Below are 12,999 nucleotides of genomic sequence, written 5' to 3'. Positions count from 1 at the left end.
AATGGTCTATTAAGGTTTTTTAGACAGAGCTCTATAGACGGTCTATAGACAAATGTCTACAGCATTGCCAGGACACATAACTGTGGAATGTCTATAGACAGTCTATACACCTATGTCTACTGGACTAGTAGACTTTTGTCTATAGACAGAACCTGGAAGTGTATGGCCTAAGTCTATAGATCATCTATAGACTGCCTATAGACCTGTGCCTATTATCAGTAGACATTTGTCTATAGACGGTCTATGGACAGAAGTCTATAGAAAGTCTATGGCCGTAAAACTATAAATCTTCTATAGACTGTCTATGGACCTGTGTCTATAGACTGTTTATGTACCTATCTACTTTCAGTAGACATTTGCCTATGGACTGTCTATAGACAAGTCTACTAAAAGTGTATTGCCATAAATCTATAGACTGTCTATACACCAGTCTAAAGGATTTGCCTATACACAGTCTCTAAACTTCTTAGACTAAAGTCCATAGACAGTCTATGGACTGTCTAACGAAATTTTTGTAATGGAGCTGTACAAGGCGGTGATCACAACCTTGCGTCCAATTACCGTCCCATTTCTGTCCTCCCAGTATTTTCGAATGGATTGGAAAAAATTATTCTTTCTCGCATTACAACCTTTTATGATGACCACAGTATTTTGACAAACTCACAGTATGGGTTTAGAAATGGGCGGTCGACTGAAGCCGCCTGGTTAGCCCTGAAAGAAATAATTTTGGAAAATAATAATTTATTGACAGCCGGAATTTTCCTCGATTTTAGTGAAGCGTTTGACTCCATTGATCACAGTATTCTCATTAGTAAGATTTCATCATATGGAATTCGTGGTACAGCTTTGGTTCTAGTTAAATCCTACTTAGAAAGTAGGTACCAGTGCGTGTGTATTAACAACCAAAGGTCATCATTCTTACCAATAGCATGTGGCGTGCCACAAGGAAGTATATTGGGGTCCCTTTTGTTTAATACTTTTATCAATGATATCGTAAATATCGACACCACAGTAAAATTTGTAATCTACGCTTATAGCACCTTACTTATTTCAGAGAGTAATATTAGCGCACTAGAGTTAAAATACAATTATATTCTTAGTAAACTATCGGCATGGACTAGAGTAAATAAAATAAAAGTAAACTCAACTAAATCCAAATTCGTTATTTTTCGTGCTCAGAATAAAACAGTTCCTCTGGTGAATTCTTTCGTTTTTCAAGACCAGCATATCGAAATAGTCAGCGAGCATAAGGTTTTCGGTGTGTATTTTTCTGCCCATCTTAAATGGGACGGTCATATTGTTTATATCTCTAGAAAACAGTCTGCTTTTACTGGAGTAATCTCACGATGCCACACATTTCTTCCTGCAAGCGCTAAACAACAAATATATTACGCTCTATTTCTCATATTAACTACTGTACACTGGTGTGGGCAGCAACAACTAAAAGAAATATTAAGCTTCTCGTTTTGCAGAGGAAAATTGTTCGTCTTATCGCAAACACCGAAACAACATCGAGTGTTAATCCCATAACAGCATCATTCAATATGATTCGTGTAGATAATATATATGGATTTCGTTTGTTACAAATAACATACTTTACAAATAACATCGATGTTACGATGTTACAAATAACGATGTTACAAATAACATCGGCTCCTATATATTAGACGTGGTGGCTTTTCGAAATATAAAGTTGCAAGTTAGCGCCTGTCCTGTCCACTTCTGTGTCGTCCGTGTCCTTTTTGCGCTATGTTTTCTAAGATACTTTTCTTCCACGGGTATGAGTAATTTCTTGACACAACTTGCTTCCCTTGAATATCGCACACCAACAGTTAACACTCATACTGACACTTGGTCCTTGTCACAGTTTCGAACTGATTACAAGCTGCAATCCTTGGCTCACAATCTGCCATTTTTTTAATAAATATAAAGATACTGCTGGATTTAGTCCAAGACAAGTGCAAATATACTTTGTGAAAATGTAATCTGTATTTATTCATATGTCATGTGAGAAAATTTGTTATTACTGTACTCTTTTTTTTGCATTCATTCATTATTGATAAACATTCCGTTAGCTTATTTCTGTTGTGTTGCTCTCATGCATACGCTGTATAATTTTTTTTCTATTTATTTAGTGATGACCACTTCTTAATTGTTCATAAATTATTTTGTTCTGTCTGCTGCTGCCATGCAATGGCTTCCTGGGCCTTTGTCAAGCTGTTCGTACAGCTTTTAGCCCAGGTGACCATCCAGGTACTTGCTGGAGAATAAAATATGATTTGATTTGATGTGATTTGGATGAATAGGTGGGTGGGTGGATGTATATATGTATGTATGTATGTATGCATGTATGTATGCATGCATGCATGTATGTATGTATGCATGCATGTATGGATGTATGTATATATGTAGGCATGCATTCTGTTTGTGTTGGGTTTAATGGCGCATAAGCATCTAGGGCTATCATGCGCCAAGCTCAAGGTGTATGAAAGTTGTTTTCTGCGGAATTCTAAAAACGTGAAAAGCTCAGTGGTGTACAGGCCTAAAAACTATTCTTCGTACTTGTTGTTAATGAGAGAAAAAAAAACTTTAATAATGGCTATTAGTGAAAGCTTTAAATAGAGTCGGGTAACCTCTGCAACCATCCTTGCTGCGGCAAGGATCTCGAGGCTCCCAATCCATCAAAAATAAAAAAACATCAGCACTGTTCTCAGAATGAGAAGGTGGCTGAGGTGTATCACCATACGTAGCTAGGAGCAAAGTTGGAATTCAGAGCTTTTCAGGGATTCCTGCTTCCCTTAAAAAGGTAAAAACACTTGAAATATCAATAAGTGCATCTTGACCTAAAATCAGTGTGGGGTGAAGAGGAATGTGTTTTTTGTAGCATGGAATACAATACTTTTTCCTCAGTGATTCAATTTATTTGCATGAGAATAAGCTGTGGTGTACTGTAACTTCATCTCCGCATTTTTCACAAATAGGCTTGTCTTCTTTTGTTAGTAGGAAATTGTATGTAAGGTGTGTATGTCCAATACGGAGCAATAATTATATTACGTCTATAAAACGTTCCTGGTGACTACAGGTTTTCCATTCTCCCAGTACGGGCTTTACCATCATCATCATCAGCCTTACTACACCCACTGCAGGGCAAAGGCCTCTCCCATGTCTCTCCAATTAACCCTATCTTTTGCCAGCTGCATCCACCCTTTGCCTGCAAACTTCTTAATCTCATCCGCCCACCTAACCTTCTGCCGCCCCCTGCTACGCTTACTTACCAAATGCAGTTGATTATTTACTTCATGGTCCCAGGTTTCCTGCCATTTAGCCTTGAGATTTCTGTGTATTAGTTGCATGCAATCTCTATGGGGCATTCAGACTTTCTTGAATGTCAGCTTGTGCAGCACATTGGTCGGCTCTTTCATTACTATATATTCCAACATGACTCGGCACCCAGCAGAATTTTATATGTCCGTGTGCTTTTTCTATGTTGTTTAATATGTTTCCCAGTAAGGATTTGTCTGCATTTCTGCAATGTAATGCCGTGAGCACGCTAAGTGAATCTGTGTATATTATGCTGTTTTGAATGCCATTATTTATTATTCTGCCTACAGCTATAGAGACTGCATAACCTTCGGCAGTAAAAATGGATGCGCAGTTAGGGAGCCTTACTATTTTTTGCCAGTTTCCTTGTACAACCACGCTTCCGACGTATTCTGCTGTTTATGAGCCATCAGTGCAAAATTCTGTCCAGTTCGCATATTTTTCTTGTAGTGCCGGATATTCCTGTAATGTGTTCGTGTGCTGTTTGTTTTTTTCGGAAGTGTGTTAACGTGAGGTCACACACATTGGGAAGGCTGTACCAAGGGGGTGGGGGGGGGGGGGGAGTGGTTCGTGTCTTGAGGCGACATTTGAATTTGAACATTTATTTATTCCACACAAAAAATGAAAAGGGAGGGTGGAGAAAGAGCTGTTTTAACACAGCTTGACAGCTCTCCATCCCCCCAAAGGCAAAGGCAACAGTAAAAGCTTGCATATATCCCATTACATGATTCCAGAAAAAAAATTAAATACTGCATACAAGACTACAGGTTTCAAAGCCTAGAAGTTTACAAAGGCATCAGGCAAAAGACAATCATTTTTTTACAGGGAAAAAAGAAATATAAAAAATGAAAGATTCCGACAAATATATGTGGAAGAGAGACATCAATAGGCAACGCATCTGTCTACACTGAAATATCAAACATCACCTTTACTATTATCTATGGCAGAGTGGAACTCGTTACCGGCTGACATAGTTTCTGAAACTGAGCTACCACATTTCCAAACAAAACTTTCATCGCACCTTGGCCTACAAAATTCACCGTGATATTTTCAGTATTGTTGAAGCATTAAGTCTTATATGCTCAACCTATGTATCTTTCAGCGACTGCAGTGATGTGTTCTTGCAATTTGTATATATAGTTATTCTTTGTATTTGTTAACTACTGTGTGCCAATAATCTGTATTGTGTTGTTTTCATGCCCTCCCCCCCTATGTAATGCCCACTTGGGCCTTTAGGGTATTTAAATAAATAAATAAATAATGCGAAAACACTAATAATTTCAATGAAATGAAAAACTTATCCACATTGATTATTTCACTGACATCACAAATGTTCACTATGACATGATATCAGTGAAATGCGGTTGTTTTTAAGCCTTTCCACATCCACGCCTTCCGAGTGGAAGCGGATAATAGTTCAGGAGCGTAAATTGCTGGGCTAGTTGGTTCATAATGTTGTTCATAAGTTGGTTCATAAGTTGCAAGTCCAGCGGTGTGGTGTGTGTACCTCCTTTTCTTGTCCTGCGTCTGTGTTCCGCTGGTTCCACCCTGACAACAGGAAGCGGATAAGAATGCTTGGCAGCGTGTGCGCAATTCTTTGTTGGCCATAGTATGTACGCGAAAAAGGAATGTTCCAGGGTACCTGATGATGATACGGATAGACGCTGTGTGTGATCTCTAAGTTTGCCGGTGTTAGAAATGTCTGAAGTTTCCCTTAATTGCTCGCTTGTAGCATCTAAATAACTTGAAGCTATATACGTCAGTAGCTTTTAATATATTGTTTTTGAGGAAAAGTGGTTGAGTGTGTTCCAAGTATGGAACATTCTCAATTGCTCGTATTGCTTTCTTCTACAATAGAATTAAGCTATGTATATTCTTTACTGTCATGTTCCCCCAAATCAGTGAGCAATAATCAAGCTGCGAATGGATTAATGAATTATAAAGAAGTTTTTTTACGCAAGTTGGAAACGAGTGACGGCACCTATTTAAAATACCGGTAGCTTTTTGCACTTTCCCGCAAAGATTCTTGACATGTTCGTTCCAAGACATGTCATCTTAGAAAGACCCCAAGTGTTTTTACACTTTTATCGCACGTTATACTAAATGGTCCTAATCTGATAGTATTTGTCATCTTGACGCAAGTCCTTAGAACCCTGAAAAGGACGCATTTTGTTTTTGCCTCGTTGATATGCAGGTTGTTTCTTTGCGACCATTCTTGAAGCGTATTGCAAACGGAGCTTGCTTCGCGAAGCATACATGATAAATCTCGGCCTGCAACATACACAGTACAGTAATCGGCGTAGATTACAAATTGACATCTGGGGATTGTTTGAACATCATTTACGTAGTACAAAACAATATCGGACCTAGGATACTGCCTTGTGGAACGCCAGTTTTTATTTGGCGAGGGCTTGATTTATGTTCGTTAATTTCTACAAATTGGGTTCGTGAGTGAAGGTAGGATTTTAGAAGCTGGAGCGATAGTCCTCGTATACCATATCTTTATAATTTTGTGAGCAATAAGTCGTGGTTAACGCGGTCAAAAGCTTTACTGAAGTCTAGGTAAATACCAAGCGTCATTAATTTTTTTTTCAAAGTTATCTAGTATTATGTCTTTCTAAATTAGTAAGGCGGTTTCTGTAGAGCGATTTTGTCTGAAACCATGCTGACTATCTTTTATTAAAATATATTTGCGAGAGAAACTATCCACTCGGACCTTAATTACCTTTTCAAGGCCTTTAGAAAAAATTGGCAGTATAGAGACAGGATGATAATTACTCATATTCTTCCTATCTCCTCCTTTGTGTATAACTGTCACTTTCGCGATCTTCATGCTCTGGGGAAAAACGCCTGTTGACAATGCAGTGTTGAAAATATGAGCTAATACAGGCGCATCATGAAGTCTGTTCAGTATTTCCAGGTTTTGGCAACTTTTCTCGAAACGGAGAAGCAGAGGTCGTATTGATTGCGGCTTATGGTTGAACAGGGTTCTGGAGGTGCACTTTGTAACTATTGGATAACAAATATGTTTCGGTAGAGATCTTATTTTCAGTACATATGCGCCTGTGAGCATTGTTCTTCTGTCTGCTAGGGATGGTTCATTTGTTTCTACATAAAGACTATTTATGGGAGATCTCCTGTAGGCTCCGGTTGAAAGACGTAGACCTAAGTTGTGAATTGGGTCCAGTCGTTTTAACTATGATGGTCTGGCTGAACCATAAACCACAGATCCATAATCTAAACGGTAGCGCACTAGACAGCGGTAAATCTGCAAAAGACAAGTTCTATCAGAGCCCCAGCGTTTTCGTGAAAGTACTTTGAGTATGTATATTCAGGGTTCGAGATGCTTTCTTCTTTAAGTTCTTTATGTGAGGTATAAATGTGAGCTTTTTATCAAAGTTGTAGCCAAGAACTTGTTTTCCTGTTTTAGGCGTAACACAACGTCATTCAGGTATAGGGTAGGGTCGCTCTGTAATCCTCGTATGAGCGAAAAAAGCACAGTCAGATTTTTGTGGGGAAAATTTGAATCCATTTCTATCTGCCCAATTAGCCAGTTTATGTATAGTCATTTGTAACTGTCTCTCACATGTTGGTACGCTGGAAGATGTACATGCAATTTGCTGGTCGTCTACGTATACTGAATACATAATCGACTTCGGGATAATTTTTGCTATTGAGTTCATTTTTTGCGACAAAAAGTGTAGTACTCAGAACAGACCCCTGAGGTACACCGTTCTCCTGGATGAAATTCGCTGATAGGACAGTACCTAGACGTACGTACGTGGAATGAACGGTCTGTTAAAAAATCATCAAACAGTTCGGCATCCTGCCCCGGATGCCTAGATCTGCTAAGTCACTGAGTATACCGAACCTCCAAGTCGTGTCGTACGCTTTCTCCATGTCAAAGAAGACCGCAAGACAATGCTGTTTGTGTATGAATGCCTCCCGCACTGTGTTTTCCAGACGGACAGTATGATCTATAGTGGGGCATGCTTTTCTGAAGCCGCACTGATGTATGTCAAGAAGGTGACGAGATTCAAGAACAAATGTTAGTCGGACGTTCACAACACTTTCAAATGATTTTGCTAGGCAGCTAGTGAGTGCAATTGGCCTGCAACTACCAGGACTTGATGAAGGTTTGCCAGGCTTCAAGAAAGGTACTATGATGGCTTTCTTCCATGCGTCAGGTATTTTCCCTGAAATCCAGATTTTGTCGAAGAATTTTAGAAGTGTCTCAACGGCGGCCTCAGAGAGATGTGCAAGCGTAGTGTAGTGTATATTATCTTGGCCTGCTGTTGTCTGTTTGCCTGCAGACAGTAGTCTATTTAGTTCCTCTATTGCAATTTTCATGCTATAATGCTCATTCATGCCTGCTCCTATGGGAAGTTTTTGTTTTTCTGCTATGTTTTGTATTTTTGAAAAGTTTCTGTGGAAGAACTGGAAACAGCAGAGAAGTGCTCACCTAATATGTTCGCTATTCTTGCAATGTTTGTGTACCAGGGGTGGACAGAAGTGGAAAAGTGTAAGGAGAATAATCACCACTGAATTTTCGGACCTCATCCCACAATTTCTTGGCCGGTAGTGAACTATTTATTTTAGATACATATTTCCTCCAGGACGTTTTTTCGGCATTTCTGCGAATACGACGTGCACTGGCCCGGGCCTTTTGAAATAATAACAGGTTCTCTGCTGTGGGGTACCTTCGAAATATTCCCCATGCTTTGTTTTGTTCCTTTTTTGCCAGTCTGCACTCTTGTGTCCACCAAACTTTGCGATTTTTTCTGATTTATCCTGATGTTTGCGGGATCGCTATTTTTGCAGCCGAAACTATACAGGTGGTAAATGTTTCATTTAGTTCATCTATGCTAAGTCTGTCATTGAATTCTTTATGTAAGGTGGCATTTGCGGTAAACACCGACCAGTCAACTAGCTGCAGTTTCCAGCGCTGGGGTCGTGCTGGAATGATTTGGATTGAGGATGATAATTTTAAAACTGTGGGTAAATGGTCACTTCCTCTTGGATCATTTAAAACATCCCAAATAAAATCATTAAAAACTGATGGTGATACGAAAGTTAAATCAAGGCAGCTCATTTTTCCCGAGCTGGGACAGCAATATGTGGCTTTTCCTGTGTTCATTAGGCATATTTGTTTGTGAGTATCAGGTCTTCAATTATTTGGCCTCTGGTGTCTGTGCGCTCACTACCCCAAAAGGAAGAGTGCGCAATAAAATCCCAAACTACCACATATGGTTCATGTAGTTGATGGAAAAGGCTTTCCAAATCGTGGATAGTAACTGTGAGGTGTGGTGGTATATATACAGAGCATATTGTGATTGTTTTGTGTGTAACTACACTGACTGCTACAGCCTCAAAGTTTGTTTTCAATGGTATTTCTCGTGCAGGGACGCCGCTTTGCGTTATAATTGCGATGCCACCTGCGAGCCTGTTCACCTGTTCTTTGTCTCGTCGAAAAATTTGGAATTTTTTCAATATGTTTTTGTTTTTTGGCCCTAGGTTTGTCTCCTGAAGACATAGAACTAAAGGTGACGTTGATTTTAGTATATCTGTAATGTCTGTGTAGTTCTTCATCATTTCTCTACAGTTCCATTGAACCAAAATTGTCATATATTAGTGTGTTGGAGAAGATTATCTTTCAGGAGGCTTTACTCTCGGCTTTCCTTTTCTTTCGAGAGAGTTACGCCGCCCCCGCACCACAGAAGTGCTGGGGATGCCATCCATCACCTCCCTGGATGCGCTGGGGTCCCGTGAAGCTACGTGTGTAGGAGTGGTAGGCCTCTCCCGGTTGGAAGAAGTCTTGTTGGCTCCCGACTCGGACGTCGGCAGGCCCTCTCTCGGAGTTGGCGAGGCAGCTTTCGCTGCCTCTGCCAAGGGGGGTGGATTGCTCTGCCGCGGTGTCACTCCGTCAGGCCTGGGCAGGCGTTGAAAGCCGGTGTGGTGCTCAACCCCATCGCACCGCATCGGCGAAGTTTCTATTAGGAGCTAAGAAAAATTTGCTGGCTGTGACGCGTCGCCTTGCTTCCTTGAAAGTTGTTTTCGTTTGTTTTGAGAGTTATTATTTCCTTTTCTACTTTCCATTTTGAGCATGATCGTGAGTAGGCTGGGTGATCCTCCCCACAGTTTGCACAATGTGGAGGAGCAGTGCATTTTTCAGAGATGTGATCAGTTGAGGAGCATTTTGCTCATTTTTCTTCACCACGGCAGCTCTGCGAGCCATGGCCGAATCGTTGGCACCTGAAGCAGCGGCGGGGGTTAGGAATGTATGTTCGGACTGATATCTTTCTGTAGCCTACCTCTATTGAGTCGGGCAGTGTGCAGGAGGCAAAGGTGAGAACTAGGTGCTTAGTAGGAATTTCTTTGTTTTCTTTTCGGATTTTTATTCTGTGGACATTTGTTACATGCTGTTCCTTTAGCCCTTCTAATGTTTCTTCTTCTCTCAGGTAGATGAGGTCATTTTCTGATATTACGCCACGCACAGTATTAAGCGACCTGTGGGGTGTTACAGTGACTGGTGTTTCTCCAAAGGCGGTAATGTTTGAGAGTTTGGGCAGTTGGACTTTATCGCGTATCTCTAGTAATAGGTCACCACTGGCTAACTTCGTCGCCTTGTAGCCAGGGCCCAAAGTTTCTGTGAGTGTCTTTTCAACGAGAAAAGGAGACATCATTCGAGCTGTTTTTTCTTTTGATTCACTGTGCACTAATTGGAATTTGGCAAGAGATTCTTTGTGTTCAGAAACTGAGATGTCACATCTTCGGTCCGCCTTTTTTTTTAGGATGGCGATCATTTTTTGATGGGGAAGAAGCCATAAAATGTGGTTGTTGTCCGGCCGCGGGGCCAGCCACCCACCATGGAGCCCAACAAGGGGACGGGGCAGGAACTTGGAAGCACGTCCTGCCCACGCCAGCTGTACACCGCCGCTATAACCCAGTCTGAAGCAACTCGGGGTAGTCACTCACGCAGGGTTTACCCTCGCCGCCAGGAAGAAGGAAAAATTACTTAGAAAGGAGAAGACAAGAGAGTTGTGAGAAAGAAGTTAGGAAAGTGAAAGATAGAGGGGAGGACAGGAAAAGGCGACTGCCGATTTCCCCCGGTCGGGCCAGGCCGGAGGTGCCATCTACAGGAAGCTGGAGCCAAAGTGGTGTGTTGCCTCCGCCGAGGGGCCTTAAAGGTCCAACCGCTCGGCATCGGCTCAACCACCAGGACCCCCTTTTCCCCGGGCACGACGATGCCACGCACGGCGAAGCGCGGGTGCTCGGGTCCGTGGTGATGGTCCATGGTCCGAGGGGACATCCCCCTGCGGGGATGTCCCTGCGGATGCTCGGTAACCCGCGGTGTCGCCACTCACCGACGCCTGCAAGCTGCAGACGCCCCCCTGCGGGGAGCATGTATGTATGTATGTATGTATATATATATATATATATGTGTGTGTGTGTGTGTGTGTGTGTGTGTGTGTGTGTGTGTGTGTGTGTGTGTGTGTGTGTGTGTGTGTGTGTGTGTGTGTGTGTGTGTGTGTGTGTGTGTGTGTGTGTGTGTGTGTGTGTGTGTGTGTGTGTGTGTGTGTGTGTGTGTGTGTGTGTGTGTGTGTGTGTGTGTGTGTGTGTGTGTGTGTGTGTGTGTGTGTGTGTGTGTGTGTGTGTGTGTGTGTGTGTGTGTGTGTGTGTGTGTGTGTGTGTGTGTGTGTGTGTGTGTGTGTGTGTGTGTGTGTGTGTGGGTGTGGGTGGATGGATGGATGGATGGATGGATGGACGGACGGACGGACGGATGGACGGACGGACGGACGGACGGACGGACGGACGGACGGACGGACGGACGGACGGACGGACGGACAAGGCTGAACCCTTTAAATCGGGTGGTCGTTCAAGCCACCTAGCCACGGGGGAAGTGTTAGTGATATACCAAACTATCGCCCGATATCTGTTTTGCCCATATTTTCTAAGGTTTTTGAGAATGTTATTAACACTCAACTTACAAATTTCCTGACTAATTACCATGCTATCAGCGATTCGCAGTACAGCTTCCAGAAAGGAAAATCAGTTGAAATGGATTAAGGACAGTTTCCGGACCAGTTGGTACATGATCTCACCGAAAAACAGCGCTCTTACACGGGACACGAGATGTTAGATGTGATTAGAGAAGGCATTGAAACTCTGGGTACCGTACGGTTTCAGAACGCCTGCGGAATCAGCACAGAGAAGTTCCTCGAAGCTATGGCCTTTTACCTAAGGTCGACGTTTATCTTCATTAATGAACTGTTCGTACAGAGGCAGGGCGTGTGCATCTGCTCCTGTGTCGCACCTCTACTCAGCGATCTCCTGCTTGCAAAGGCGGATCGTCGGTTAAAAGAAGCGTTGCTCAACACCAACGTAGTAAGGGTTTTTCGTTTTGTCGACGACTTCCTCGTCGTCTACAAAACTTCCAGGCAAGGACGTGGAGGCCCTTTTAAAGGTATTTTCTGAAAACTTGGGAGAATTTGAATCGACAAAAGAATTGCCTGATGAAGGCCAACTTCAGTACCTTGAGCTGCGGTTGTTTCCAAGTGAGGACCATCTGTGCTGGTGCTATGCTCCGAGGTCAAATAAAAATTTGCCATACTCTTCCTCGCATACGAAGCTCGTCAAACGAGCAATAGCCTTGGGTGCCTTGAAGAATGCCCTCAAAAGATCTTGCCATCACCGTCAGCAAGCTAGCACAGAGTCCCAGCTGAAACGTCTACGCGATAGCGGGCTTCCCGGATGCCCTCATTTCAGGGATCGGATTCAAGCTCCTGAAAGATCTCCGCCAATCTGGCCACCCGAAGAAGCCACGGAAAGAAAAAGAGAAGTGGGCTGTTATGCCGTATCTACACGGGATCAACCACTCGTTGAAGAAGGTAGTAGGGCGCGCTGGAGTGGATTTGATTCTAATTGCACCCAGAAAGCTCAATTTGCTTTGCAGATTGGTGAACGAAGATGCCCCAAAACCAGCGCGGTGCAGTAAAAAGCATGAAGAAATGTTCACCACCTGTGATACGGAGGTAATTTACGAGACCCCGCTGTCATGCGGTGCATCGTATGTGGGTCAAAGTGGACGTTGCATAAACAACCGTTTGCGAGAGCACGCCACTAACATCCGCATGGGATACGGCAGCACGCTGGCAAAACACGTGTCTGGCTGTCACTGCACACCTAACTTTGGACGAAGCCAGATTTTCAGGCGATATAATCACTAGCACAAGCGCGAGCTGTATGAAGCTTTCATCATTGATAGGAAAGCCGCGTCATGCGTTAGCACACCATTGATAGCATTGACAAGAAAAGAGATTCAATATCTTGAATAACTATGACATGATGCGACAGAAGGAATTCTTCCTAGCCTTCCACTGTTTTTGTTTTTTTCTTTCTAGTATTTATTGTGAGCAATGCAATAAAACCTGCAGTTGTAAGTCAGCGCTGTTTGTGTGCGTGTCTGCTTTCTCGTGTCCCGTGTAAGCGCGTTGTTTTTCGGTGAGATCAGTTGAAATGGCCTTATTACAAATCAAAGATGAAATACTTCAAAATATTGATAACAAACAATTCACTGTAGGCTTATCATTGACCTCAGGAAAGCATTTGACTGTGTAAACCATAATATATTACTCTCAAAGTTGCAAGATTATGGCATACGTGGCGTTGCCCTAGATC

At 42.5% G+C, this 12,999-nt stretch overlaps 1 protein-coding gene across 1 annotated transcript in view; it reads right to left on the bottom strand.

Annotated features, from left to right (window-relative positions):
• The window catches only part of LOC144106297 (putative thiopurine S-methyltransferase), a 452,029-nt gene that overhangs the window by 11,551 nt on the left and 427,479 nt on the right, over positions 1–12,999 (bottom strand). The gene's annotated exons all lie outside the window — the stretch shown is intronic.

The sequence above is a fragment of the Amblyomma americanum genome, chromosome 10 (assembly GCF_052857255.1).
Source record: "Amblyomma americanum isolate KBUSLIRL-KWMA chromosome 10, ASM5285725v1, whole genome shotgun sequence".
NCBI lineage: Eukaryota > Metazoa > Arthropoda > Arachnida > Ixodida > Ixodidae > Amblyomma > Amblyomma americanum.
The sequence above is the reverse complement of the archived record's forward strand: the minus strand, read 5'-3'. Positions and strand labels throughout refer to the sequence as shown.